Here is a 27,822-nt window from a genome sequence, read left to right as displayed (position 1 = left end):
GTGCTGGGGGTGGGGAGAGGCGCTAACAGGGGGTCCTGTCCCCTCACAGCCCTTGCTGCCCGGGGGAGGCAGGGCCCCAGAACAGGGCTGGACTCGCTCCTGCTGCTCCCTGCAGTGGGGCTGGGGGGTAACTGGTTTTGTTTCTTCTTGGCCCAGGTTGAGTGCCGGCACCATGGGAACGGGGCCCATCTCGTCTCCATTCACAGTACTGGAGAAAATAATGTGTTGGCTCTTTATGTCAAGCGGTACCACAGAAGGAACAGTCCCGTCTGGATCGGACTGTTGGATCTTGAGGAGGTGAGTGCCTGGTGCCCGCTGGGCCCCTGGCAGCCCCCCCGTACCCCGGGTTCTGTTTCTCTGCTCAGTGAGGTGGTTGTTTGGGGCGGGGGTGCCGCCAGAGCAGGATTTCCATTGGAACGGGGTGAAAAGGGGCTGTAACCGTCTGGGTTTTCAGTCACCGGATAGATCCCCAGCGCCCAGGGCAGAGTATAAACTGCTGGTATTAATATTCACATTCGTTACACGAGCGCCCAGGGACCCCCACACCGGCCCGTTGTGCTCAGACCGTACACGCCTGGCACGAGAGTCAGCCCCAGCCCCACACGGACGAGACGTCTAGACGAGGGCTCGTGGAAAGGGGCAGCCACACGGGCAGGGCGAACAATGCCAGGGCAGCCGAGCCCTGGGAGTGCTGTCACTCTGGGTGTATGCGTCCTCAGGGTGGGCTTAGTGATGGGGGGGTCCCCTGGCCAGAGGCGCTTCAGCTCCAGGCCTGTAGCGGGATCCCCGGTGGGGCCCGATACCCACCCAACACAGGCCCAGGACAAGGCAGGTCCTGGGGCTGGCAGGAACGGGAAGGTGGCAGATACCCCCTAGCTACAGAGGCTTAATCGCTTACAGTTCAAAGTGGGCAACCGCGGTTCTTGTTTGGCCCCTGGGCCAGGCCAGTCGCGAGTCAGGGCTCTGCAGGCCAGTGCCGGGGGGAGGGGAGCGGGGCGGGAGGTGCTCCAGTCCAGTCTCTAGCCCAGCAAAGAGGCTGGTTTCCAGGACAGGATCAATTAGTGTCTCTCCCTGGGGCCCTGCCCAGCTGCTGCTGCTCCCCCATGGGCTCGGGCAGGACGCCGGCAGGGATGCTGTGTATGGTCATGTGTGTGACGTGGGACTTGCATGAGGACAAATCTTCTATGTAATCCACACAGCCAGCTGCGGAGGCTGGACAGGCCGTTTCGGAGAGCTCTGGGCGGTGGCACGTGGTGGGTGCGGCTGGCCCTGCTGCCCGGCGGGAAGCCGGAGAGCAATGCACCGGTGGTACCGATGGGAGACGGGGGAGCTCTGCGGGCAGCACTGCTGGGCCGCACAGACGCTCCCTGCTGCAGCCGCTCCTGTCTGGACCAGGGCACGGGAGAGGCTGGTGCTTCGGGGGCAGCGTCGGAGCAGACCCCTGCACGAGGCTCCCTGCAGCCGACAGGCTGCCACTTGCTAAACACGCCCGGCTGCTCTTGGCCTCCTCACTTCTCACTGTGATCAAATGCCAGAGACAGAGACCTCCTGGCCCACCCCTCGGGGCGTTAACAGAGCCTGGGGCAATGTCAGCACGGCCTCTGCCCCTCGGCAGCTCCCCCTGCGCCCACCCACTGAGGAGCTGCCTACCGAGGGACATGGCCCCATACAAAAGCCTGGGGAATTAATAACAGGGAAAGGTCAGGGTAAGGAAGCCAGGACCAGGAGCAAGCTGAGGCGGCCAGGACTGAGCAGGAGCAAGGCTGGGAAACAAGCAGGAGCAGGACATGGAGCAGGGCTGGAGCAGGACAGGAGCACGAAGAGGAGCAGCAGGCACAGGGAGGATCGCGGCCGTGGCATGAACACACTGAGCAGCCAGAGAGCTGCTGGGCTAAGAGCCGGCCAGCTGCCCTTCCTGCCCAGGCAGGTGGTGCAGTCAGTCCGGTGGCCTGCAGCCGGCTGGCTGCGCGGGTTGGGTTGCCAGGTGACTAATTCTGCTGCAGGCCCTGATCCCTGACAGTGCGAACCCCAGCTTCATCCAGCGCCCCCGCCCCCCAGAACTAACGCCGGGATCTCTGCAGCGGGGAGCAGAGTAACTCTCCTGTGGATGGGCTTTGGGAGCGTCGTCGTGTTGGTCGGTGCACACGGGAGAGAACGGGTCAGCAGCGTGGGTCTGCGGGACAGCGCGTGGGATGACGCTGCCGTGGTTGCCTGTCGGGCTGGGTTGGAGATGGACGTGGAAGCTGAGGGCAGGTCGGGGTGCGCTCCCCTCGGCGAAGTGGGGATGGCAGGGGCAGGGGGTGCTGGAGACTCTCCCTTCACTTGCTATTTTCATGCTTCCGAGGGCTTGGGCTGGTCCTGGTGTAACTTCAGCTGCCAGTAAGTGTAGCCCTGGTTGTCAGCGCTGACATTTCACAGCAATGATCAATGTCTCCAGTGTCACTGGGCAGCCTCTGCCCGTGCCCTTCCCCTGGCCCCTCGGCTCCGGGACATGTCTCTAGCTGTGTAATCTTGGGTTTTACAGGGGCTCTGCTCTCCTTTGTCTCTGCAGAATCAAAGCTGGAGATGGGCCGATAAATCCCTGGTCAGCTTCAGTGCTTGGGATAACGGGCAACCTGATAATCAGAACCTAAACGAGGCCTGTGTAGTGTTAGAAAGTCCAGGTAAGTCGGTGGATCAGACCCACATGCACTTACAAGGGGAACCCTGGCAGTTCTGTGACCACACAGGTCCTGAGATACTGATCCGAGTTGTCCGCAGCGCGCTCTGGGGTGCCGATCCCTGCTCCTCTCTCTTCCCTGCCCCATGCTGGGAGGGCAGTCAGGAGAGAACCCCTTGTCTGACCTGGTAAAACTCCTACTTACCAGATCCCCTGCGTCAGTTCACATCTCTGCTCCAGTGACAGGCAAGAGAGACGTGTGTGTACACACACACACCCTGGCCCCAGAGGGGGACTCTGCTGAGCTGTTAAAGGGGGATGGCTCTGAGTCACTGTTGCACCCCTGCTCTGCAAACACTGATCCACACAATGATGTGGGCACCGAGCTGCATTTGGCCCCCTTGCGGGGTCGTGTTACTCACAAGCATTTGCACACATGCCGGCTGCTTGTGAAAGTGCTGCACCATCTCGGAATGTCCACCGACTGAGCACGAATGAAGGTTCCCAAGGAAACTGGCACCGGGAGGGGATCGTTCGCAGAAGCTGCAGCCAGGGAGCAGACCCCGTGGCAGTAGCATACGTGACCGAGGGCTCACGGCGCCAGTGGGGAGGGGAAGAAGTTCCAAATAGCCCAGACGGCGGCAGTGACTAGCCCAGTGGTTTTCAACCTTTTTGTATTGGTGACCCCTTCTGCACAGCAAGCCTCTCAGTGTGACCCCCGTTATACGTTCACAAGGAGAGGGGTCATTTAATGTAATGGGGTTCGGGGCTGTCAGCCCCACAGAGCTGACAGCTCCCTGCCCCCATGTAACCACCTTGCAACCCCATAAGGGGTCCGGATCCCAAGTTTGAGAACCTCTGGACTGGCCAGTGTTAGTGGATAACGAGGGGTCGCTTTGCAGACAGGTTCTGAACAGGAGAGGAGCGAAATACACAATGAATCCCCTGCCTGGCCCTGATCACTGAGTGCTGTGTCCGCACGGGGCCTGCAGTGCCAGTGGGTGTGGGGAGTGAGGGGCAGGGTCGGGGCTCAGACCAATTCCATTTATCACTGGGACAGGCCTGGGCTTGCCATAAGCCGGGTGTGGTAGACAGTCACACGCTATAGTAACAAGCAGCCAATTGACCATTGGGCTCTGTAATAATTGATTAACGTTTTACTAAAACATTAATTCTTTGTTACTTTTATAAACTATTCCTAAATTGCACCCATATAAGGAACATGGAAGACCCAAAGCCAAGGAAAGTGCCAGACTAAGTCTGCCTATGTAACCTTAACGGAGCCCCTGGTACGGGCGCATCATGATACGGTCTTGAGTTACAGGCTCACTGTCTGTCAGGCCTGATGCCAGCAGATGGGCACAGCCAGGGCCGCAGTCACTGGACGGGGCTAGAGTCAAACAGCAGCAGAAACCCGCACCCACGAGGAGCAGTAGCACATGGACCAGGCGTCTCCCCTTTCACGCTGAGCCTCGGCATCTCTTTGCAGTGTTATGCAGACAAAACCACACAGGATTGTTTCAGGGGACAAGACAAGATGTCACGTTTATTATAACACAATTTGATCTATAACCACTAGCTAATAGCTAATACTTACTTACACACACACCCCCCCAAATGTTCTGCAGCTGCTGAATAGCTACCAGTCCTGAATGTAGCTTGGGCTCGTGGCGGCTAACTGGCCAGGAAAGCCGGGCACAAGGGAGGGCTGGGACTCTATTGGGCATGCACCGATGCCCTTCCATGTTGGCAGCAGAATGTTACCCTCCAAAGTCTTCCATCTCCCCCATCCTTTTTGTAGGCTTTAGTTTGAATCCAGAGTCTATCGGTCTTGCTGTGTCACTCTGCCTCTGGGTCCGGTGTGACTGATCCCCTGTCAACTGCAGACATGACTTGCAGCCTAGGACCTGGCTTTGATGTTTCTTCAATTGTACCTTTGTTCTTTTCTTTTGAGGGTGGACTCCTCTTCCTTTGTCAGGGCTGTTGTCTGCATCTTCAGCCGTTGGGTGTTTACACTTTCTTTCATCAGGACAGGCTGGGGCTGGAGGTTGATTCCATCATCCGTACATACCTCATTCCCACATCTAAACTACACTAATCAGATTACAGCAGGGTTTTGCAAAAATGGAGTGAGCATTTTAAAATGGAGTTTGGGGCAAGTTAAAGGAATGACAAACAGTGAGCAGAAGCTACAATGTTGAAGCAGTGCAAATTTCAGTGATTTAAGAAGCAATTGGCTTGAAAGTGAAATTCAATTAGCCAGTTATTGGGGTAACCAATTAGCCAGTTATTGGGGTATGAATGAATGTTGTTTAATTCATAAACTTTGCTTATGAAGTTATATGAATAAAGTGAACAATTAAAAACAATTTCATTGATCAGTTTTACAGCAGGATGGGGCTGCCCCAATCTGTGCACAGGAGCTGGGATCTTCTCCGAGGGGCATGGAATGGGGCAGGGTTGGGGTCACTGTACAAGCAGAAATGGCCCACCCTGCCCCACCCCATGGGTCATTTCTGTTTTTCTTTCTAGGTTTTCAGAAATGGCATGATTATCCCTGTGAACACAGACACTCTTTCATTTGTAAGCGCAAACCCTAGGGGAGGCAGCTTGCCTGCACCTGGGGTTTCGGTCCCTCTGGCTGCCCTGGGGGACCAGGTCCTGTGTCCCTGGCTGCAAAGCCCCTTTGGCAAAGCATCGCTGTGTTATGCTGTGTCACTCCCGCTCTGCTGTGCCCCCTTCTCTCTCTGTCGCACCTCTGCTCTGTTCTTCTCAGCAATCTCTGCACAGTGACGTGATAATAAACTTTCCCTGGAGCATTCAGCTCAGTGTGTGTCTCCTTCCTCCTGTTCCTGATCCTGGCCTGGACACTTCCATGTGTTGCCTGGCTCCAGCCTCAGCACCCCAGAGCTAGGGCTTCAGGGGCAGGAAAGGGAATGAATTAAGAATGAGGAGGGCCTGGCCTTCTGGTGAAAACATCGCTACCCCTGAGACACGGCCCATTCATCCTGCTCCCCGCCCCCCGCCCCCGGGGGCTCATCCCTTCTGTCCTGTTTTGGGGGTAAAAGAGAAGCGTTAGTGGAGATGGGCTGGAGCTGGAGTTGCTCCTGTTCAAGTTTGGTTTGATCCCAGGTGGCGTTCGGAGTTGCCAGTGGCACTTGGGATGGTGTTTTAGGCCCACTCTGGTCAGGATGTTTTCAGGATGAGGATGACGAAGACCAGGAGACGGTGCAGGCAGCAGCTCTGATGAGAAGGCTGGCGTCGGTGCCTTTGTCTGCGTCCCCGGGATTCCTGCTGAAGTGTCTTTGTGGATAGCAGAGTCACTGGTCCGTCCGCCCGGCATTTTAAAGCCTGTGGAGAGAGCAGGAATACAGAACCGAAAAGACGGAGTCAGGACTCCAGGGTTCCAGTCCCAGCTCTGCCGGAGGCCTCTGCGTGACCTGGGGAACATCCCTTCCCCTCTCCCCTGCCATATTTATCTCTGTCCCTGACTGACGGGGGCCTCCTCTGCCCCCAGCCTTCATACAGCCTCTCTCAGAGCGTCCCCTTATTGTGCTGGCCCCAGGTCTTTCCTCCAGGAAAAGGGGCTCTCCTGATTCAATCCCATTCAAATAGCAGCTAGAATAGTCACCAAACTGGCAAACCAAGTTTCTTCGATTTCAGCTTTAAAACCTAACTGGCCTCCTGGCAAAGCCACAAACATGAGGCCTGTTCGGGGTACCAGAGGTAGGGGACCCGCACAGTACAGCTCCTTTCAAGGAATCCAATGGTTTAGCACAAGCTGGACAAACTCAGCCCTGTGTATGTGAGCGGGATCTGAATGGGCTCCCCTCTGCCCTGTGGGGATGAGCTGGGGGAGCAGACCTCAGGAGCAGACCGTATCTGACACGCCTGGGCTGCCTCGGTGCTCGGCAGACAGACCTGCTTTACCACAGTGCTCAGCTGGGCTGTTCCGGGTTAGTCTGGGACGCGGGGTGTGAAATGTTGTTATCCTCATTGTACGAATCCAAGGCGGCAGGACCGTACTCACCCTGCCTGATCGACCCTCACGCGCTGGGCGGGGCGAGTGACCCCAATCCAGGACGAGCCCGAGGGGGTGGGGCCAGGTGTTCTCTCCTGCCGGGGCTGGGGACTCTGTTTAAAGACAACGTGATCAAAGACAACACAGAATGCAGCAGCAGGGGGGTCCCCCACTCCCCAGGGAACGCACTAAGCGCCGGGCTAATTGGCAGAGCCTCAGAACTCAGCGTCGCAGCTCGAGGCAGAAGCGGGAAACAGCAAATGGGGCAGAGCCAGCGACGAGCCCACGGCAAAGGGGTCGGGACAGAGACAGCAGCGACAGTGTGAGCAGCGGCAGCCGGGCCATTGCGCAGCACCCCCGGGGCGGGAGGTGAAGCCAACGAAGACACCCCTGAACTGTGGGACTTCCCTGTCGTGGGAAACCAATGGGGCGTGGAGGGGATGGGGCAGTGTGCACTCAGGGACATTTGTCCATCCAACAGCCAGACTGCAAGGTGGGAAACTGAGGCAAATGTACCCAGGGAATGGTCCCACTCTCGTGGGGAAGTTTCCTGGCTTCTGTGCTACCCTGATGGAATTGGAGAGTGAAAGGACCCCACCCCGGATGCCTGCCTGCCCTCATTGTGGATAGCTCTTTGAAATCATCCACTCAATGTGCAGCGGCAGTCAAAAAAGCGAACAGAATGTTGGAAATCATCAAGAAAGGGATCGATAATAAGACGGACAATGTCCCACTGCCTCTATAGAAACCCATGGGACGCCCACACCTTGAACACTGCGTGCAGATGTGGTCGCCCCAGCTCAAAAAAGATATACTGGACGTGGAAAAGGTTCAGAAAAGGGCAACAAAAATGATTAGGGGCATGGAACAGCTTTTGTATGAGGAGAGATTAATAAGACTGGGACTTTTCAGCTTAGAAAAGAGATGGCTAAGGGGGGATATGATAGAGGTCTATAAAATCATGAGTGATATAGAGAAAGTAAATCAGGAAGTGTTATTTACTCCTTCTCATAATACAAGAACAAGGGGCCACCAAATGAAATTAATAGGTAGCAGGTTTAAAACAAACACAAGAAAGTATTTTTTCACACAACACACTGTCAACCTCTGGAACTCCTTGCCAGAGGGTGCTGCGAAGGCCAACACTATGATGGGGTTCAAAAGGGAGCTAGATAGATTCATGGAGGACAGGTCCATCAATGACTATTAGCCAGGATGGGCAGGAATGGTGTCCCTAGCCTCTGCTTGCCCGAAGCTGGGATTGGGTGACAGGGGACGGATCACTTGATGATCACCTGTCTGTTCATTCCCTTTGGGGCACCTGGCCCTGGCCACTGTCAGAGGACAGGATAGTGGGCTGGATGGACCTTTGGTCTGACCCAGTCTGGCCGTTCTTATGTTCTTATGCCCTCGAGGACTCCACTTCCCTCTCCCATGCGGCAGAGTCCTTGTCACCCTGACAAGGCTGGGCCCAGATTCCCTGGGGTACTTGACCATGGGAGACTCAGGACGGAGCGAGCGTGTCCCCTCTGAGGGGTAATCTCTGCTCACCAGCCACTTCCCTGACCCAGCAATCGCTGCATTGAGTTTAAACCACACACAACTTATTAAACAGCAACTGCAAAAAAATGAGGGGGAAATGGAAAAGGTGGAAGGATCCAGAAACCCGCCTGATGGGCCAGGGGATACCACAGACTAGGGTCTCTGGGACTCTGGGATTCACAGCCTGTTCCCTACATTTCCAGGCCCTGGCTGCGCTGCGGTGACACTGCAGGTCAGACACCTGTTCTGGCACTGCCCAGATGCCCTCAGGCTGCAGGTGCTGGGACCCTTCTCCCCAGCATTGCCCCCCCCATCAGGTTTATCCCGCCCCCCCCCCCCCCGAGTCTGGCCTGCCAGGGCCTCTGATCTGGTGACGTCTCCCTGTGCTGGGTCCACTGCCCAGGGCCCCTTCGCTCTGCCCAGCTGCTCACCGCACTTGGCTCCAGAGTTACTGGTGTAAGCTGAGTCTGGATGAGCTCTCCCCTGACATCGAGTGGTGAGCTGGGGAAAAGGACTTCAGGAGCTGATCTCCCTTGCATGGGCACTCCCACCCTGCCTAGGTGCTCAGCAGGATGGGATTGCTTGCCCAAATGGTCACTTTCGGCTGGTGTGCGATCCCCAAGCTCCTTGTTATTGGAGCAGGAGCAATAAAGCCTTGTTATCATTGTTGTGTGAACCAAGGGCAGCAGAACTGTACTTGGCATGTCCTGAGTGAGGGACTCACCTGCAACTAAATGGCACTCACAAGGCATGGGACACGGTTCCAACACTCCAGTGAGTTGAGTGTCATCTTCAGTTCCTGTATAACCCTGCTGCCAGGCCAAGTTGATAGCAGCAAGGGCTGGGTTCAGCACACAGGGGTTCCCTCTCAAAGCAAATGCAAAACTGGCTTGAGCCCCCACCCAGTGACCTGGGAAAATCTTACACACCCCCTGGGCGCCTCGAAGAGGCAATAGTTCCCCTCTCGCAAGCACGGCGTCTCGGTGTAGCAGAGACATGAGGTAAACGACATCAGCATTAAATTGGGGAAACACCCCAACTAGTGTTCATTAACCAAACCATGAGCAAAGACCCACCCCAGCAAATTGGGCCACGTCCTTTCCCTCGGGTTCTTGAGTCCCAGAACCCAAACGTCTCTTGAGTCCAGCAAGCCACAAATCACCCAAAGTTCAAAAAGTCCAGCCCCAGAGTTCAAAAGTTCATCTGCAGAGTGTTGCTCCCCAGTCTGGCTAAAATGTGCCTGTGTGTGGGGGGAAAGAGGTAACGGGCACCTTACGTGTCCTGAAGCTGACTGCCCCACAGGGCTCAGCTCTGCTCTGCTCTCTCACAACCGGCTCCGCTCTGCACAGCTCGCCTCGCCGTCTCACGAACGCTCCGCCAGCCTAGCCACAAACAGCACCACTGCACTCCAGTTCTTCTGGCTCCCCGCTGCTTGACAGAGCGCTCAGTGATTCCAGCTCATGGGAGCCTTAGTGCTGGTGCACCAGGAGGCCAAAGTGAATTCAGCACAGTACCTGTAGCAAGACTCTTAATAGACCCAAAACTAGCTCTGACATTCCACACTGGAGAGAGACAGAGGTGCAATGGGTGTGTCAGGCCCTTACAAAGGGGCCCACACCACCAGGTACAAATACCTGCCTCAAGCCTCTCTCAGTTCACAGAGTTTTGGAACCCATGTCCCCTGCCTAGCGAGTGCTACTTAGTTGATGGCGAGTCCCTCCATCATAACAAAAGGCCACGTGCAGTTCCAAGCACAGTTCCCATAATCAGGGTAATAACGATTTATTCTTCCCGCCCCAATAACAGAGACACTGGGGATCCCACAACAGCCAAAGTGACCATTTGGGCAGCTATGGCCTCATTCTAGGCGGGGTGGGTGTGCCTATGCAAACGAGATCAGCCCCTGAAGTTCTTTTCCACAACTTGCCACACCTCACCACCAGATGTCAGGGTGGAGCTCATCCTGACTCTGCTTACATCCTCCCCCCAGCTGAGAATTTGGCGTCCCGACAAATCATACTCCCTTTATACCAACTCATTGGTTTCCTCCAAAGGGCCTCAGGAAGCCCACTTTAGCTCCCACAATCCTGTGCGCTAAATGTATTGGCTCCTCACTAGTCACCCCAGGTGCATCATAAGTTAACCGTTTCACTGGTCTTATCACCCTGTCTCGTCTATTGAGAATCTCTGTTGCCGAGGTAGGGGGAACATCCTCTTGAGTGACGGATGGAGAGCCTTCCTTTGAGGGTCCCTTGGCTACTGGCGTAGGCCCCTGCACTCCTAGTTCTAACGCTGGAGGGTCCAAGGTGCCCAGGACATCCTCTACGTGTCTGTCCCCATTGTCCAATAACCTGTGTGTGTCATCACAGGGGGGTCTCATCAGCAGCACCGGGGTATCAGAAAGGGGCCTAAATAATTCCGGCATGGGGTTTAGGGCGGAAGAGGGAAAACTCTCATTTGGTTCAGCTGATCGAGACTGAAATCTTGTCTCCATCCCAGGATACACCAGGGTTGTGTCTTCCTCCTCAGACTCACTCTCAGATGTGCAGAATAGGGGTAAGTTAGCTGCACGGGGCCCACTGTCTCTGTTGGATGGCGGCTTTGGTCTAGCACCTCTGTTCTGCCCGGCTGCCCTGTCGTAGCCCATCTCATAAGGGGTGCTTACCAATTCCCCCACAGGGAGCAAAAGGTTTCTATGCACCGTCTTTATTTGCCCTGGACCGTCTTCAGGTTTGATCTTGTAGACCGGCAGATCTCCCAGCTTTTCCATCACCAGGTAAGGTATTGCCTTCCATCTGTCAGCTATCTTGTGTTTGCCAGCAATACCCAAATTTCGCAGCAGGACTCTGTCCCCTGGCTGGAGCTCCTGCGAACGCACTCTAGCATCATATCGATGTTTGTTGCGGTCTGCGTTCTTCCGAGCCGCAGCGGTAGCTAAGCGATAAGCATCCCGCAGCTTTTCTCTTAGTCGGGATACATATTGCTGATGAGTTTCATAGCTATCTCCATCCTCTGATACACCAAAGCACAAGTCTATGGGTAATCTTGGTTCTCGCCCAAACATCAAGAGATATGGGGTGACTCCCGTAGCATCGTTCTTTGTGGCATTGTAGGCATGCACCAGAAATGCGACATGCTGGCTCCAGGTTGCCTTCTGCTCTGGTCGCAAAGTTTCCAACATATCTAATAGGGTTCGGTTGAACCTCTCTGGCTGAGGATCACCTTGGGGGTGATAAGGCGTTGTCCTAGACTTTTTAATTCCTGCTATCTTCAGCACCTCCTTCAGAAGGTGACTCTCAAAATCCCGCCCCTGATCAGAGTGTATCCGAGCCGGGAATCCATAGACTGAGAAATATTTGTCCCACAATACTCGAGCGACGGTGGTGGCCCTCTGATCACGTGTGGGATATGCCTGTGCATACCGTGTAAAATGGTCAGTCACTACTAGAATGTTCCCAGCATTCCTCTTGTCTACCTCTACAGACAAGAAAGCAATGCATACCAATTCCAAAGGTTTGTTGCTGGTGATGTTCTTGAGATATGCAGCCCTTGTGGGCAGAGTTTTCCTTTGAACACATCGAGCGCAAGTCTCACATTTCCTGCGAACATCTTCAGCCATTCGGGGCCAATAGAACCTACTACGAATAAGTTCCAGGGTCCTCTCCATCCCTAAATGCCCAAAGTCTTCATGAGGGCCCTCATGGCCAGGGCTCTGTACTTTTTTGGCAGCACTAGTTGTGCTCGTTGTTTTTGTGAAGGGTCGGTGGTCATTCGGTGTAGCACTCCCTGAATCAGTTTTAGTTTGTTCCATTCTCTCAATAGTAGTTTACCCTCCAGGTTAGGTGGGACAACCACAGCTGGGCTTCGCCCCTCCCTTTTGGCAAGTAGTGTATCACGAATGTCAATATCTTGCCGCTGGGCTTCTTGCCAGTCAGCCGCATTGAGCATGGGCAAAGGAGATTGGTCCAATACACTATAGTTCACTGAAGCAGAAGGCATGCATTCAGGGGGCAGGCCCAAAGCTTCTGCAACACATCCCTGAAAGTCTTCACGGGCCTCTGGCTCTCGGCGACTCACACTGCAAATAGCTCTCACTCCATCTGTGGGTATCACAGCAACTTCTGGAGCCTGCGGACGCCTGGACAATGCATCTGCGTCTACATTGCTTCTCCCTGATCGGTACTGAATGCTGAACTCATAGCTAGCCAAGGTGGCCACCCATCTCTGCCCTGTAGCATCCAGCTTAGCACTTGTTAACACATACGTCAGTGGATTGTTGTCTGTCCACACCTGGAACTGAGCACCATACAAGTAGTCTCGAAATTTCTCAGTGATGGCCCATTTCAAGGCCAAAAACTCCAGCTTGTGGGTGGGATAGCGAGTTTCACTATCAGACAATCCTCGGCTGGCAAAGGCTACAGGTTTACATTTGCCTTCCACTTCCTGGTACAGGACTGCTCCCAGACCCTCCAAACTGGCATCAGCATGCAGGATAAATGGTTTGCTTGGGTCAGCAAAAACTAGGACTGGAGCATGAGTTAGGCAAGTAATGATTTCTCGAAAAGCCCTTTCACATCTCTCATCCCACTGTGGCCCAAATGGTTCAAAGGGGCCATAGTGTCTCTGCACAGGAGGCTTTGGGGACCTCCCCTTATTCTTGGTCTTAGATTTGTTCTTGCTGGACTGATGTCCCCTGGTAAGATCGTTCAGAGGCTTTACAATCGTAGCATAGTTTTTCACAAATCTGCGGTAGTAGCCACTAAATCCAAGGAAGGTCTTGAGTTCTCTGTAGTTACTTGGACGTGGCCATATAGTGAGTGCTTCTATTTTATCAGGATCAGTACTCACACCCTCTTGGGATACAATGTGACCCACATACTTCACTGAGGTTCTGCAGAACTGGCATTTGTCAATTGAGAGCTTCAGACCATAATCCTCCAACCTATCAAGCACTTTAAGAAGTCTTTCTTCATGCTCCTCTAAGGTTCTTCCAAACACAATCAGGTCATCCAAATAAACTAACACTTGCAGTAAATTCATGTCTCCCACAACTTTCTCCATGAGACGTTGAAAGGTGGCAGGTGCTCCAGAAATCCCTTGGGGCATGCGTTCGAACTGATAAAACCCTAATGGGCAAATGAAGGCTGTCTTCTCCTTATCTTCTTCTCCCAGAGGGATCTGGTAGTACCCACTTCGAAGATCCAACACAGAGAACCATTGGCTTCCCAGCAAACAGTCTAAGGCGTCTTGCACTCGAGGCATAGTGTACTGGTCGACCACAGTACGGCTGTTTAGGGTGCGGTAGTCAATACACATCCGGATTTTCCCATTCTTTTTACGGACTACCACAATGGGTGAGGCGTATGGGCTGCGGGACTCTGTAATGATGCCATTCGCAGCCAGCTCCTGAAGATGATGCCGCACATCTTCCATCTCAGAGAGAGCAATCTTCCTAGATCTCTCCCTGAAAGATCAAGAGTCATGTAGTCTGATATTGTGTTCTACTCCTTTTGCACATCCCACACCCCACTCATGCAGTGAGAACACCTTGGATCTTTCACAAAGTTTCTTCCTCAGGCGATCTTTCCACTCCTCGGACACTGGTGAATCTCCAAAGTCAAACTTTGCTGGGTCTATCGTCGGAACTTGAGTTTCACACTGGGGTGTTACAATTGACTCGGGTTCAAAGAGGTCTGCTATCTTTTGTCCTCGCCTCACAAAAATATCACGACTTGTTCCATTAGCAATCAGTATAGTCACCCCCTGGGCTTCAGCAGGTAGGGTTATGACTCCACTGGGGACTGGCCCTCCTTCAGGGAGCCCTCCCTCGGTCGGCTGCTCTACCACTGCTAATGTTCTCTTACTGCCTTTCCGGCAGGTACTCATGACAATCACCTCCTTTTCTGTCATTGCAGGCACCACTAAGGGGACCGGGCCTGCATACCTCAATGCTCCCACCGGCAAATCAGGCATCACTCTTTTTGTGTCCTCAATTTTTCTGTAGGCTGCAGCACAATGTGTGTGTATCACCAAGGTATTCAGGTATTGGTCCCCTGCTCGCTGTCTGCAGTAATCTGCAAGTACCTTAAAGAGGCTGGAGTTGGTCCCTATTAGCACGGACACCTCAGAGACACCTTTAGGGTCAGGGCATATTAAAGCTGCAGTGTCCACCTCCTGTCTTACCCCAGCGATCTCTTCTGGGAATTCCAGGTGTACAATGACATACCCCTGATACTGGTATTCATTCATGCTGAGACCACGCAGGCCAAGCCCTGTCAAGGTCTGTATAGGCAGATGCGTAAGCATCTGCTGGTAGAAAGACTGGAATACGATAGTCACTTGGGATCCCGTGTCAAGCACTGCTCTACATTCTGTCCCTTCAACCTTTACAGTGACCTCTGCTCGAGGTCCTATCAATCCTGGTGGGATTCGGGTGGCATGGTTCTTCGCAGGGGAGCCTCCAAACCCTGCAGGCCTAGGCGGCTCCCTCCTCAGGCTCTGGGGCCGTTTCCCGACTTTCCCCAGGTGGTCCTCAGCTTTTGGTATACGAGCGGGGGATTCTCTGCATTCTGACCCCTGGCAGCAATGTGCCCATCCTGGCCACACCGGTAGCAGAAGAAGGATTGCCCTTTCCCATGTTGCCGGGGTGGGGCAGAGGTTCTAAATGTAATCTTCTGGACCGTGGTAACGGGGGGTTCCTTGTACCCTGAAGTCTTTGCTGAATCGATAGTATTCTCTAGTTCAGCCACTTTCTGTGTCAGGACCTGCACTCGTTGGGTAAGTTCCTCTTGAGGATTCACCATCAGCGCCTTGGGCATTCGTATGGATGTTGTGGCAGTTGCCTGGGGTGGCTGAACCTCCCAAACCTCACCAGCTGCCTGCCTCTCTTCCTCCTCTCGGACCTCTTTTATCAGCCGGTGGATTGTCTTGGTGCTCCCTTAATCGAAGGTGGAGAAGGATTGGGTTCTGATATTGAATTCCCCTCACGATCTGAGCCAATCTAGTCCGGTCCATTTGCTCAACCACTATTGCTTCCCTCATGATGGCTCTCTGTAACAATTTCTCCAACCTCTGTATATAGGCAGAAACTTTCTCTCCCTTTTGTTGCCTGGCATTGAGGAACTTGCAGTAAACATCCTCTGAGCCCTCGGTTCTCCCAAAGGCGTGATCAAGGGCCTCTAGGCAGTCCTTTACCTTGACTCCAGGGTTACTGAGCTTCAGGGTGCGAATCACATCTAGGGCTGGCCCCCTGAGGTACTCTACTAGTTGCCTTCTCTTTTCAGCATCAGGTGCTGCCCACTCCTGCAGCATTTCAGTGGTGTGTTCCAGCCAGGGTTCAAATGCTTCCTCGCCAGGCATTGGGGTGGGACCCCCAGAAAACAACCTCAGTTTACGATAGGGGCCTGACTCAGGGTGGGGTGGCACAACCTTCTCTAATGCTCGCCCCAAAGCCTTCACCCACTCATCAGGTGATGGAGCAGCCTCCCGGGGTGGGACTCCTGGGTCAAGGCCCAACAGACCCGGCATATCAGCCAAGGTCTTCCCCTCTTTCCCCAAAAAGGCCGACATTTTCTTTAAAAACTCCACTTCAGAGGCAGAGGCTGGTGAGGGCTGGCTCCCAGTAGTTATTACCTTCCACTACCATCTTCCACTGCTATCTTGCCTGGAACCTGTAGAGGGTCCACAGCCGTCGACGGCTCACACAGTACAGCAAAATTTCCGTCCTCCCTCACAAACATGCACCCACACATTTTACACTTACTCAGGTACTCAGTGGATGCCCTTAAGGCAGGCTCTATTGAGCCTTCATCAAACGCCTCCGGCACCCCGGTCACCAGGACACAGTTCCTAGGGTTAATATTCATCCCCTTGCACCAATCCTCTAGCAAGTGTAGGGCCATTATACAAACTGTAATTTCCTGGCTCCTGGGTCCCACACCACTGTGGTGCCTGGTAGCTCCAAGATCCCTTTGCTCATGGGGCTGGGCTGCTGTAGGGTCCCCTCACCCCCCGGGCAGCTGGTAGTTGCAGGGAGTCCCTGCTTCCCATTGTGGGCGGGAAGCTGCGGGGGTCCCTCACTCTTTGTGGCGGCTGGATAACTGCAGAGTCTGCCAGCCTCCCTGCCATGGCTAGGCAGATGCAGGGTCCACCAGCAGGCTTCTGACTAGGGAAATACAGTATATTCCAGAGGTGCAAGTCTGGTGGCTTGTGATATTTGCTGGTGCCCTTCTCTGTGTGATTTGTGAGTGGCTCAGGGAGCATTCACGCAATCTTGCTGTGTGTGGGACTCCACCTGCTGCTGTGTTAAGTGATAACTTGACCTGGAGGGGTTTGTTGTTTGTCACTATCAAAGCATTGTGAGAAGCAGCTCAGACTGGGGTCACAGTGGTACCCCAGTTCCAGGTTGTACCCCGGGGATCCCATCACAATGGATTCTTCATCAGTGTGTTGGGTTGGTCGGGAGTAGGGGTGGAGCACTGCCTGTTTCCAGAAGAAACCAGCAGCTAGTGTCATCCCTGTGACACAGCCATATCCTCCACCGCTGCTGGCCTGACAGTCATTGGATCACGTTCATCTGCTCTCTGCTAACTGATGAGCCCATTATTAGACATTTGTTCCCTATATAGATATTTAGAGACTGTAATCAAGTCACCCATTAACTTTGTCTTTGTTAAGTGAAATAGATTGAACTCCCAGAGGTCTATCACTCTATCGCAGCTTTTCTAATCCTTTCATCCTTTTAGTGGCTCTTCTCTGAACCCTCTCCAATTTATCAGCATCCTCCTTGTATTGCGAACATCAGAACTGGACACAGGATGGCAGCAGGAGTCACACCAGGGCCAAATACAGAGATAAAATAACCTCTCTACTCCTGCTTCAGCTCTCCCTGTTTATACACCCCAGGATTAGAATAGCCCTTTTGGCCACAGGGTCACACTGGAAGCTCATGTTTGGCTAATTATCACCCATGACCCCAAAATCTCTTTTAGAGTCACTGCTTCCCAGGATAGAGTCCCCCATCCTGTAATTATGGCTGACATTCTTTGTTCCTTTTCCCTAGAGATCACGATGGCTGGAGATGGGGCAATGACTGTGGGTGGCCAGCGCTCCGGGGTGATTCTGAAAATTCTCTTTCTCAGGTCTTGTCTACACTGCAATGTTCTGCCAGCAAAAGTTTTGTTATTGATCAAAAGGCAGCATAAGAAAATCAGTATTGGATGTTCACAATACACTCCCTCTGTGGGCAGAGACCATCCACACTTAGCCAGGAATAGGGCACCTGGCTCAGAACCAGAAAAGGTTCAGAAAAGAGCAACAAAAATGATTTAAGGCATGGAACAGCTTTTGTGTGAGAAGAATTAATAAGATTGGGACTTTTCAGCTTGGAAAAGAAACGACTAAGGAGGATATGATTGAGGTCTATAAAATCATAACTGGTGTGGAAAAAGTAAATAAGGAAGTGTTATTTACTCCTAATTGTAAGCAGTGTCAGGATGAGCTCCACCCTGACACCTGGTGGTGAAGTGCGGCAAGTTGTGGAAAAGAACTTCAGGGGCCGATCTCATTTGCATAGGCACACCCACCCCGCCTAGAATGAGGCCATAGCTGCCCAAATGATCACTTTGGCTGCTGTGGGATCCCCAGTGTCTCTGTTATTGGGGCAGGAAGAATAAATTGTTATTACCCTGATTATGGGAACTGTGCTTGGAACTGTACTTGGCCTTTTGTTATGATGGAGGGACTCGCCACCAACTAAGTAGCACTCGCTAGGCAAGGGTCATGGGTTCCAAAACTCTGTGAATGAAAAGATGTTGGGGGATGGGTATTAATACTTAGTGGCATGGGTCCCTGGAGGAGGGCCTTACGTGCTAATTGCACTTCCTTCTCTCCTCTGTGGAATATCAGAGCTAATTTTGATTCCATTAGGAGTCTAGTTACAGGCTGCTAAGCTGAGCTCACTTTAGACTAATGGTGTACTAGCCCTAAGGCTCCCCTCCTACAAGCTGAGTTTACAAAAGAGCTGATCTGACCAAGGGCTGAAATCACTGAGCATTGTGTTAAGTAGTGGGGGAGCCTGAAGATATATTGTGGAGCAATTTGTGGGACGGCTGGAGCACCATGTGGACTGGCTGATGGAGTAGTTCATGGGACAGCAGGAGCTGCTTGGGGGACGTGGAGTGGAGCGGAGCAGTTTGTGGGACGGCGGGAGCTGCTTGTGGGCCGCAGAGCAGAGCCGAGCGAAGCAGTTCATGGGGTGGCTGGTGAAGCGGAGCGGAGAGAAGCCCTATGGAGCTGCGGGGCGGTCAGCTTCAGATCATGTAAGGTGCCCCTTACTTCTCTCTCTCCCCCCCCCACCTCCACCCAGGTTGGGAGGTGAAACTCTGCATATAAACTTTCGAATTCTGGGGCTGCCCTGACCAGGGACAGAGACTTTTGGGTCATTGGACTTTTGGGACTTTGGGTGATTTGGGGTTGCTGGACTCAAGAACCAAAGGGAAAGGGCATGCCCCAATTTGCTTGGGTTGGGTTTTTGCTCATGGGTTTTGTTATGAATCCTGTTGGTGGTGTTTCCCCAACATGCCACCTTGTTTCTCTCTGTTATTAAAAGGCTTTTTGCTACAGTCAGACTCTGTGCTTGCAAAACAGCACAATAAAGATAATGGATTTCAAGAAGGCAGACTTTAGCAAAATCAGGGATTTAGTCGGTGAGATCCCATGGGAAGCATGAGGGAAAAACAGTTCCAGAGAGTTGGCAGTTTTTCAAAGAGACATTATTAAGGGCACAAGAGCAAACTATCCCACTGTGTAGGACAGGCAGGAAGTCTGTCCAGAGACCACCCTGGCTTAGCCAGGATATCTTCAGTGACCTGAAGTTCAAAAAAGAGTCCTACAAAAAGTGGAAACTAGGCCAAATTACGAAGGATGAATATGAAGAAACAACATAAATATGCAGGGAAAAAATTATTAAAGCCAAGCTGCAATACAAAATTAATCTACTTAGAGACATAAAGGGTAACAACAAAACATTCTATAAATACTTTAGAAGCAAGAGGAAGATGAAGGATAAAGGAGTTTGAGGCGCAAGTGGTGTTCTCGTCCATCCTCCCCGTGGGAGGAAAAGGCCGGGGTAGAGACCGTCGAATTGTGGAAGTCAACGAATGGCTACGCAGGTGGTGTCAGAGAGAAGGCTTTGGATTCTTTGACCATGGGACGGTGTTCCAAGAAGGAGGAATGCTAGGCAGAGACGGACTCCACCTAACAAAGAGAGGGAAGAGCATCTTTGCAAGCAGGCTGGCTAACCTAGTGAGGAGGGCTTTAAACTAGGTTCACCGGGGGAAGGAGACCAAAGCCCTGAGGTCAGTGGGGAAGTGGGATACCGGGAGGAAGAATAAGCAGGAGCGCGTGAGAGGGGAGGGCTCCTGCCTCATACTGAGAATGAGGGGCGATCAGCGGGTTATCTCAAGTGCCTATACACAATTGCACGAAGCCTGGGAAACAAGCAGGGAGAACTGGAAGGCCTGGCAAAGTCAAGGAATTATGATGTGATTGGAATAACAGAGACTTGGTGGGATAACTCACATGACTGGAGTACTGTCATGGATGGATATAAGCTGTTCAGGAAGGACACAGGGCAGAAAAGGTGGGGGAGTTGCACTGTATGTAAGGGATCAGTATGGCTGCTCAGAGCTCAAGTATGAAACTGCAGAAAAACCTGAGAGTCTCTGGATTAAGTTTAGAAGCGTGAGCAACAAGGGTGATGTTGTGATGGGAGTCTCCTATAGACCACCGGACCAGGGGGATGAGGTGGACAAGGCTTTCTTCTGGCAACTCGCAGAAGTTACTAGATCGCAGGCCCTGGTTCTCATGGAAGACTTCAATCACCCTGGTATCTGCTGGGAGAGCAATACAGCAGTGCACAGGCAATCCAGGAAGTTTTTGGAAAATGTAGGCGACAATTTCCTGGTGCAAGTGCTGGAGGAACCGACTAGAGGCAGAGCTCTTCTTGAACTGCTGCTCACAAACCGGGAAGAATTAGTAGGGGAAGCAAAAGTGGATGGGAACCTGGGAGGCAGTGACCATGAGATGGTCAAGTTCAGGAATCTGAAGATTGGACAAATAACTAGGGAAGAGTATAAAAATATTGCTCGGGCATGCAGGAGTGAAATCAGGAAGGCCAAATCCCACCTGGAGTTGCAGCTAGCAAGAGATGTTAAGAGTAACAAGAAGGGTTTCTTCAGGTATGTTAGCAACAAGAGGAAAGCCAAGGAAAGTGTGGGCCCCTTACTGAATGAGGGAGGCAACCTAGTGACAGAGGATGTGGAAAAAGCTAATGTACTCAATGCTTTTTTTTGCCTCTATCTTCACGAACAATGTCAGCTCCCAGATGGCTGCACTGGGCAGCACAGCATGGGGAGGAGGTGACCAGCCCTCTGTGAAGAAAGAAGTGGTTCGGGACTATTTAGAAAAGCTGGACGAGCACAAGTCCATGGGGCCGGATGCATTGCATTCGAGAGTGCTAAAGGAGTTGGCGGCTGTGATTGCAGAGCCATTGGCCATTATCTTTGAAATCTCATGGCGATCGGGGGAAGTCCCGGACGACTGGAAAAAGGCTAAGGTAGTGTCCTTCTTTAAAAAAGGGAAGAAGGAGGATCCTGGGAACTACAGGCCAGTCAGCCTCACCTCGGTCCCTGGAAAAATCCTGTAGCAGGTCCTCAAGGCATCAGTTCTGAAGCACTTACATGAGAGGAAAGTGATCAGGAACAGTTAGCATGGATTCACCAAGGGCAAGTCATGCCTGACTAATCTAATTGCCCTCTATGACGAGATAACTGGCTCTGTGGATGAAGGGAAAGCAGTGGACGTGTTGTTCCTTGACTTTAGCAAAGCTTTTGACACTGACTCCTACAGTATTCTTGCCAGCAAGTTAAAGAAGTATGGGCTGGATGAATGAACCATCAGGTGGATAGAAAGCTGGCTAGGTCGGCGGGCTCAACGGGTAGTGATCAATGGCTCCATGTCTAGTTGGCAGCCGGTCTCAAGTGGAGTGCCCCAAGGGTCGGTCCTGAGATCAGTTTTGTTCAATATCTTCATAAATGATCTGGAGGATGGTGTGGATTGCACTCTCAGCAAGTTTGTAGATGACACTAAACTGGGAGGAGAGGTAGATACGCTGGAGGGCAGGGATAGGATACAGAGGGACCTAGACAAATTGGAGGATTGGGCCAAAAGAAATCTGATGAGGTTCAACAAGGACAAGTGCAGAGTCCTGCACTTAGGATGGAAGAATCCCGTGCACCTGGGGACCAAATGGCTTGGCAGCAGTTCTGCAGAAAAGGACCTAGGGGTTACAGTGGATGAGAAGCTGGATATGAGTCAGCAGTGTGCCCTTGTTGCCAAGAAGGCCAATGGCATTTTGGGATGTATAAGCAGGGGCATAGCGAGCAGATGGAGGGACGTGATCGTTCCCCTCTATTCGACATTGGTGAGGCCTCATCTGGAGTACTGTGTCCAGTTTTGGGCCCCACACTACAAGAAGGATGTGGAAAATTTGTAAAGAGTCCAGCGGAGGGCAACAAAAATGATTAGGGGACTGGAACACATGAGTTATGAGGAGAGGCTGAGGGAACTGGGGATGTTTAGTCTATGGAAGAGAAGAATGAGGGGGGATTTGGTAGCTGCTTTCAACTACCTGAAAGGGGGTTCCAAAGAGGATGGCTCTAGACTGTTCTCAGTGGTAGCAGATGACAGAACAAGGAGTAATGGTCTCAAGTTGCAGTGGGGGAGGTTTAGGTTGGATATTAGGAAAAAAATTTTCACTATGAGGGTGGTGAAACACTGGAATGCGTTACCTAGGGAGGTGGTGGAATCTCCTTCCTTAGAAGTTTTTAAGGTCAGGCTTGACAAAGCTCCGGCTGGGATGATTTAGTTGGGGATTGGTCCGGCTTTGAGCAGGGGGTTGGACTAGATGACCTCCTGAGGTCCCTTCCAACCCTGATCTTCTATGATTCTATGATTCTATGAAGGACAAATGATACGGCTAGATTTTCGCTGGAACGTTTCAAGGGAGACTATGCCAGGCTGGGGAAGACGCTTAAGGAAATCGAGGCTCAGGTGATCTTTAGTGGGATTCTGCCTGTTCATAGAGAAAGGCAACAAAGATGTGACAAGATTATGACTATCAACAAATGGCTCAGGCACTGGTGCTATAAGGAGGGCTTTGGGATGTATGGCCACTGGGAGGCATTCATGGACAGAGGACTGTTCTCTTGGGATGGACTTCATCTGAGTAGGGACGGAAATAGACTTCTAGGATGGAGGCTGGCACAATTGATTAAGAGAGCTTTAAACTAGGAATTTGGGGGAGATGGTAGGGAGATGTCCAGGTAATCTCCACGCCGGATTTTAGCATTGAGAGGAAAGAAAACGAAGTAGGAGAGGATACAGCCATGGGTAGGAGAATGGACATCAGGAGGAAGGGTAGTGTACCTACCAGTCTAATAGGTCATTTTGGCTGCAGAATGTCTGTGCTAATCAGGCACAGAACGTGAGCGAGGCCAAACAGCAAAAATGAAGATGTTTGTACCCTAATGCGAGGAGCCTGGGTAACAAAATGGAGGAACTAGAGCTACCGGTGCAGGAAGGGAAACCAGATATTCTCGGGAGAACAGGAACAGGGTGGAATAGTCGTCGCGACTGGAGTACGGGTATTGCGGGGTATGTGCGGTTTAGGAAAGACCGAAATGAAGGTAGAGGTGGTGGAGTAGCACTGTCTATCAATGAGGAGGTCGACTGTAAAGAAATAAGAAGTGATGGAATGGATAAGACAGAGTCCGTCTGGGCAAAAATCACATAGGGGAAGAAAACTACTAGAGTCTCCCCTGGGATAGAGCTTGGGGTGTGCTATAGACCGCCGGGATCCGATGTGGATATGGATAAAGAACTCTTTAATGTTTTTAATGGAGTAAATATTAATGGGAATTGTATGATCATGGGAGACTTTAACCTCCCAGATAGAGACTGGAGGACGAGTGCTTGTAATAATAACAGGGCTCAGATTTTCCTAGATGCGATAGCTGATGGATTCCTTCAGCAAGTAGTTCCTGAACCAACAAGAGGGGATGCCATTTTAGATTTGGTTTTGATGAGTAGTGAAGACCTCATAGAAGTAATGGTTGTAGGGGACAGCCTTAGTTCAAGTGATCATGAGCTAACTCAGTTCAAACTAAATGGAAGGATAAACAAAAATAGATCTGTGACTAGGGTTTTTGATTTCAAAAGAGCTAACTTTAAAAAATTAAGGAAATTAGTTAGGGAAGTGGATTGGACTGAAGAACTTGTGGATCTAAAGGAGGAGGTGGCCTGGAATTACTTCAAGTCAAAGCTGCAGAAGCTATCGGAAGCCTGCATCCCAAGGAAGGGGGGAAAATTCATAGGCAGGAGTTATAGACCAAGCTGGATGAGCAAGCATCACAGAGAGGTGATTAAGAAAAAGCAGAAAGCCTACAGGGAGTGGAAGATGGGAGGGATCAGCAAGGAAAGCTACCTTATTGAGGACAGAACGTGTAGTGATAAAGTGAGAAAGGCCAAAAGCCATGTAGAGTTGGACCTTGCAAAGGGAATTAAAACCAATAGTTAAAGGTTCTATAGCCATATAAATAAGAAGAAAACAAAGAAAGAAGAAGTGGGACCGCTAAACACCAAGGATGGAGTGGAGGTTAAGGATAATCTAAGCATGGTCCAGTATCTAAACAAAATACTTTGCCTCAGTCTTTAATAAGGCTAATGAGGATCTTAGGGATAATGGTAGAATGACAAATGGGAAGGAGGATATGGAGGTAGATATTACCACATCCGAGGTAGAAGCGAAACTCGAACAGTTTAATGGGACTAAATCAGGGGGCCCAGATAATCTTCATCGAAGGAAGGAGATTCCACCACCTCCCTAGGTAACGCATTCCAGTGCTTCACCACCCTCCTAGTGAAATAGTGTTTCCTAACTTGCAGCCTAAACCTCCCCCACTGCAGCTTGAGACCATTGCTCCTTGTTCTGTCATCTGCTACCACTGAGAACAGTCTAGATCCATCCTCTTTGGAAGCCCCTTTCAGGTAGTTGAAAGCAGCTATCAAATCCCGCCTCATTCTTCTCTTCTGCAGACTAAATATCCCCAGTTCCCTCAGCCTCTCCTCATAACTCATGTGTTCCAGTCCCCTAATCATTTTTGTTGCCCTCCTCTGGACGCTTTCCAATTTTTCCACATCCTTCTTGTAGTGTGGGGCCCCAAACTGGACACAGTACTCCAGATGAGGCCTCACCAATGTCAAATAGAGGGGAACGATCACGTCCCTCCATCTGCTGGCAATGCCCCTACTTATACAGCACAAAATGCTGTTAGCCTTCTTGGCAACAAGGGCATGCTGTTGACTCATATCCAGCTTCTCATCCACTGTAACCCCTAGGTCCTTTTCTGCAGAACTGCTGCCGAGCCATTCGGTCCCTAGTCTGTAGCGGTGCATTGGATTCTTCCGTCCTAAGTGCAGGACCCTGCACTTGTCCTTGTTGAACCTCATCAGATTTCTTTTGGCCCAATCCTCCAATTTGTCTAGGTCCCTCTGTATCCTATCCCTACCCTCCAGCGTATCTACCTCTCCTCCCAGTTTAGTATCATCCGCAAATTTGCTGAGAGTGCAATCCACACCATCCTCCAGATCATTTATGAAGATATTGAACAAAACCGGCTCCAGGACCGACCCTTGGGGCACTCCACTTGAGACCGGCTGCCAACTAGACGTGGAGCCATTGATCACTACCCGTTGAGCCCGACAATCTAGCCAGCTTTCTATCCACCTTACAGTCCATTCATCCAGCCCATACTTCTTTAACTTGCTGACAAGAATACTGTGGGAGACCGTGCCAAAAGCTTTGCTAAAGTCAAGAAACAACACGTCCACTGCTTTCCCCTCATCCATAGAGCCAGTTATCTCGTCATAGAGGGCAATTAGATGAGTCAGGCATGACTTGCCCCTGGTGAATCCATGCTGGCTGTTCCTGATCACTTTCCTCTCCTCTAAGTGCTTCAGAATTGATTCCTTGAGGACCTGCTCCCCGATTTTTCCAGGGACTGAGGTGAGGCTGACCAGTCTGTAGTTCCCCGGGTTCTCTGTCTTCCCTTTTTTAATGATGGGCACTGCATTAGCCTTTTTCCAATTGTCCGGGACCTCCCCTGATTGCCATGAATTTTCAAAGCTAAACCCAGCCCCACCCTTACTTCCCTCCTGCTTCTGGCTTCAGATCTGGCCCCCATTATTCAGGTGCCCAGCACTGAAGGCGGTACCCCCCCGTGCAGCAGCGTGGACACAAAGAGAGCGATACGTCCCGTGCCACTCCTCTGTCCGTGCCGCTGGCTACAGCGCTGCCTTCAGAGGTGGGTGGACAGCCAGTGGCCACTGCCGCCTGGCCGCCCATCTCTGAGGGCCGCGCCACGTCGAGAAGCAGTGCAGAAGAAATAGCAGCCGTACCTCCCTCCCTGCCTTCCGCGCTGCCGTGGGCAGGGGCACCGAAGGAAGTGCGGCCTCGCCGTACAACGCCACCCTTACTTTTGAGCTCCTGCTGGCCGCGGTGCTGCTTTCCGAGCTGGTGGCCAGCCGGCAGCCACTGCTCTCCAGCCACCCAGCTCTGGGCGCAGAAGTCAGGGTGCGATATAATACCTCGCCACCTGGACGTCCGAGCTGTTGCTAATGGCGGCGCTGCCTTCAGAGCTGGGCAGACATCCAGCGGCCGCCACGCTCCAGCCGTCCAGCTCCGAAGGAGCCCACAAATAAGGCTGGCGTGGCCTACCCGTGCTTCTGCGCAGCTGATGATGGCGGCGCTGCCTTCAGAGCACGGCGGACGGAGAGCAGTGGCTGCTTGCCAGGGCGTTCACGTTGTTTGCGGTGTGGGAGAACTATTCTTTTAATCCCATTCCCGTCCCATGGGGTGGAATGGCAGGATTAAAAAAAGGTCCCACTCAGGACTCTAGTCAGGGGTTCCAATATGGTTGCTCATCCCGGGTGCTAAAATTCCTAGTTATGGCACTGTTTGTGGGCACCCTGTCTGCGGGAGCTGGCAAAAGCCCCGTATCATGGCCTTGATGCCATGGCCATGCCTGACTATTGCCGTCTCAGTCACCTTAGCCAAAACCTGAGAGTGCTTTCGCTGGGAGAAAACCACACGGAGATCCTGATCTTGAGCACTGGCCCAGACGCTTTAGAAATGTTGTCGGCTTTGACTCCAGCCAGGACCGTGGTCTGGGTGGCCGGTGGCTGAGAAGACGGTGCTGGGGTAGTTCACACAGCTCCTCCTGGCTGTGGGGCAGGAGTGGTTAGTGCGGCCTGTCCCCAAGGTACTGGCTGATGTGGCGAGCCTGGGGGAGAATTATAAGGCAGCTGCTGAATCTCTGAGGCCTGAAGCCATGGTAGGGAATTCTGGGACATGTCCTGGAAGCCGCCAAAGCCAGCATAAGTCACGTAGTGTCCAGAATGACACTGTGTTGACTCTCTATGTCAACCTAAGCGCCACGCCCTCTGCGGATGTGGAGTTATTAAGTCGGCGTAGTGGGTGAGTGACATCGCTGGGAGAAACGTTTTAGTGTAGATGCTTACAGGGTTAGGTTGACCTAAGCAGCCTTGCGTCGACCTAACTTGGCCGTGTAGACCATGCCTTACGCCATCACGGTTAACATAACCTGAGACCACGGGGTTCCGGTGTTCTCGGTAAGATTAATTCATGCAGCGTCCTACAAGCATTTCATAAAGTCTGAACACGACACACGTTCTTGTAGCTATAACACCTCGTGTAACAACACGAACCCCCGGATGCGCCGGACTGGTTGCCAGCTATGCATTAGTCAGTGTTCAGTGGGGCCCGGAGCCGTGGCCTGAGTTGGCATCCGCTCTGCCTGCGTCACAAAGCCTCGTAGAAAAGGTGCCTTTCCCAAACTCTTGGTGTTTTGAACAACTATTTAAAGCCACCACTAAACACAAAGCAGAAGCCAGCAGTGGCCTTGCACTGCACAGCAGCAGCTGGCCAAGGCTAACGCAAAGGCCAAGCCATACTGAGCTGTATTGGACCGCAGGGAGAGTCAGGGGAAGCTGGCTATCCCAGAGAGCAGCGAGATCCTCCCCCCTGCCAGGGCAAGGAGCCAGCACTTTCTTATCTCAGCTCATTGTCCTCTCGGTCTGTTGCTCACTCAGGGTCGGTCCTAACTGGTCACGACGGTTGCATGACTAAGGGAATTGCAATTGTGGCAGCAACTGTCACCTCTTAATGGGGCAATAAAATGGCACCTCCCATAACGGTCTGTGCAGGGGAGCTCTGGGCCTGACTCCTCGGCCCGTATCCCTAGCAGCGTGGGGTGGGTGCTGATCAGGACGGGGAGAGGCTGGCTCCCTGTCGGATGTTCTAGAAGAGATGTGGGGCACTGGGAGGGCAGGATCTGGTGCCCATCACAGGCCTGTGGTGCTGCCTGAGAGGGATGGCGAAAGCCACCTCAGTGCAATGCCCCTGCTCCATCTGGGAGGTGGGACAGCAGGACCCTCTGGTCAGTCGTACCTGGTGCTGGGG

General features: G+C 52.3%; 1 protein-coding gene across 3 annotated transcripts in view; it reads left to right on the top strand.

Annotated features, from left to right (window-relative positions):
* Nucleotides 1-2,599: 2,599 nt before the first annotated feature.
* The window catches only part of LOC140905542 (C-type lectin-like), a 45,042-nt gene continuing 19,819 nt past the window's right edge, over nucleotides 2,600-27,822 (top strand). For 2 of the 3 annotated variants that reach the window (XM_073329040.1, XM_073329037.1), the window contains exon 1: nucleotides 2,600-2,663. The gene's annotated coding sequence lies outside the window, so the exon portion shown is untranslated. Of the gene's footprint in view, nucleotides 2,664-19,495; nucleotides 19,580-27,822 lie in introns of those variants that run through there. The other variant, XM_073329039.1, reaches the window with a different exon arrangement.

Source organism: Lepidochelys kempii, chromosome 1, assembly GCF_965140265.1.
Source record: "Lepidochelys kempii isolate rLepKem1 chromosome 1, rLepKem1.hap2, whole genome shotgun sequence".
In the NCBI taxonomy this organism is placed as follows: Eukaryota; Metazoa; Chordata; order Testudines; family Cheloniidae; genus Lepidochelys; species Lepidochelys kempii.
The sequence above is the reverse complement of the archived record's forward strand: the minus strand, read 5'-3'. Positions and strand labels throughout refer to the sequence as shown.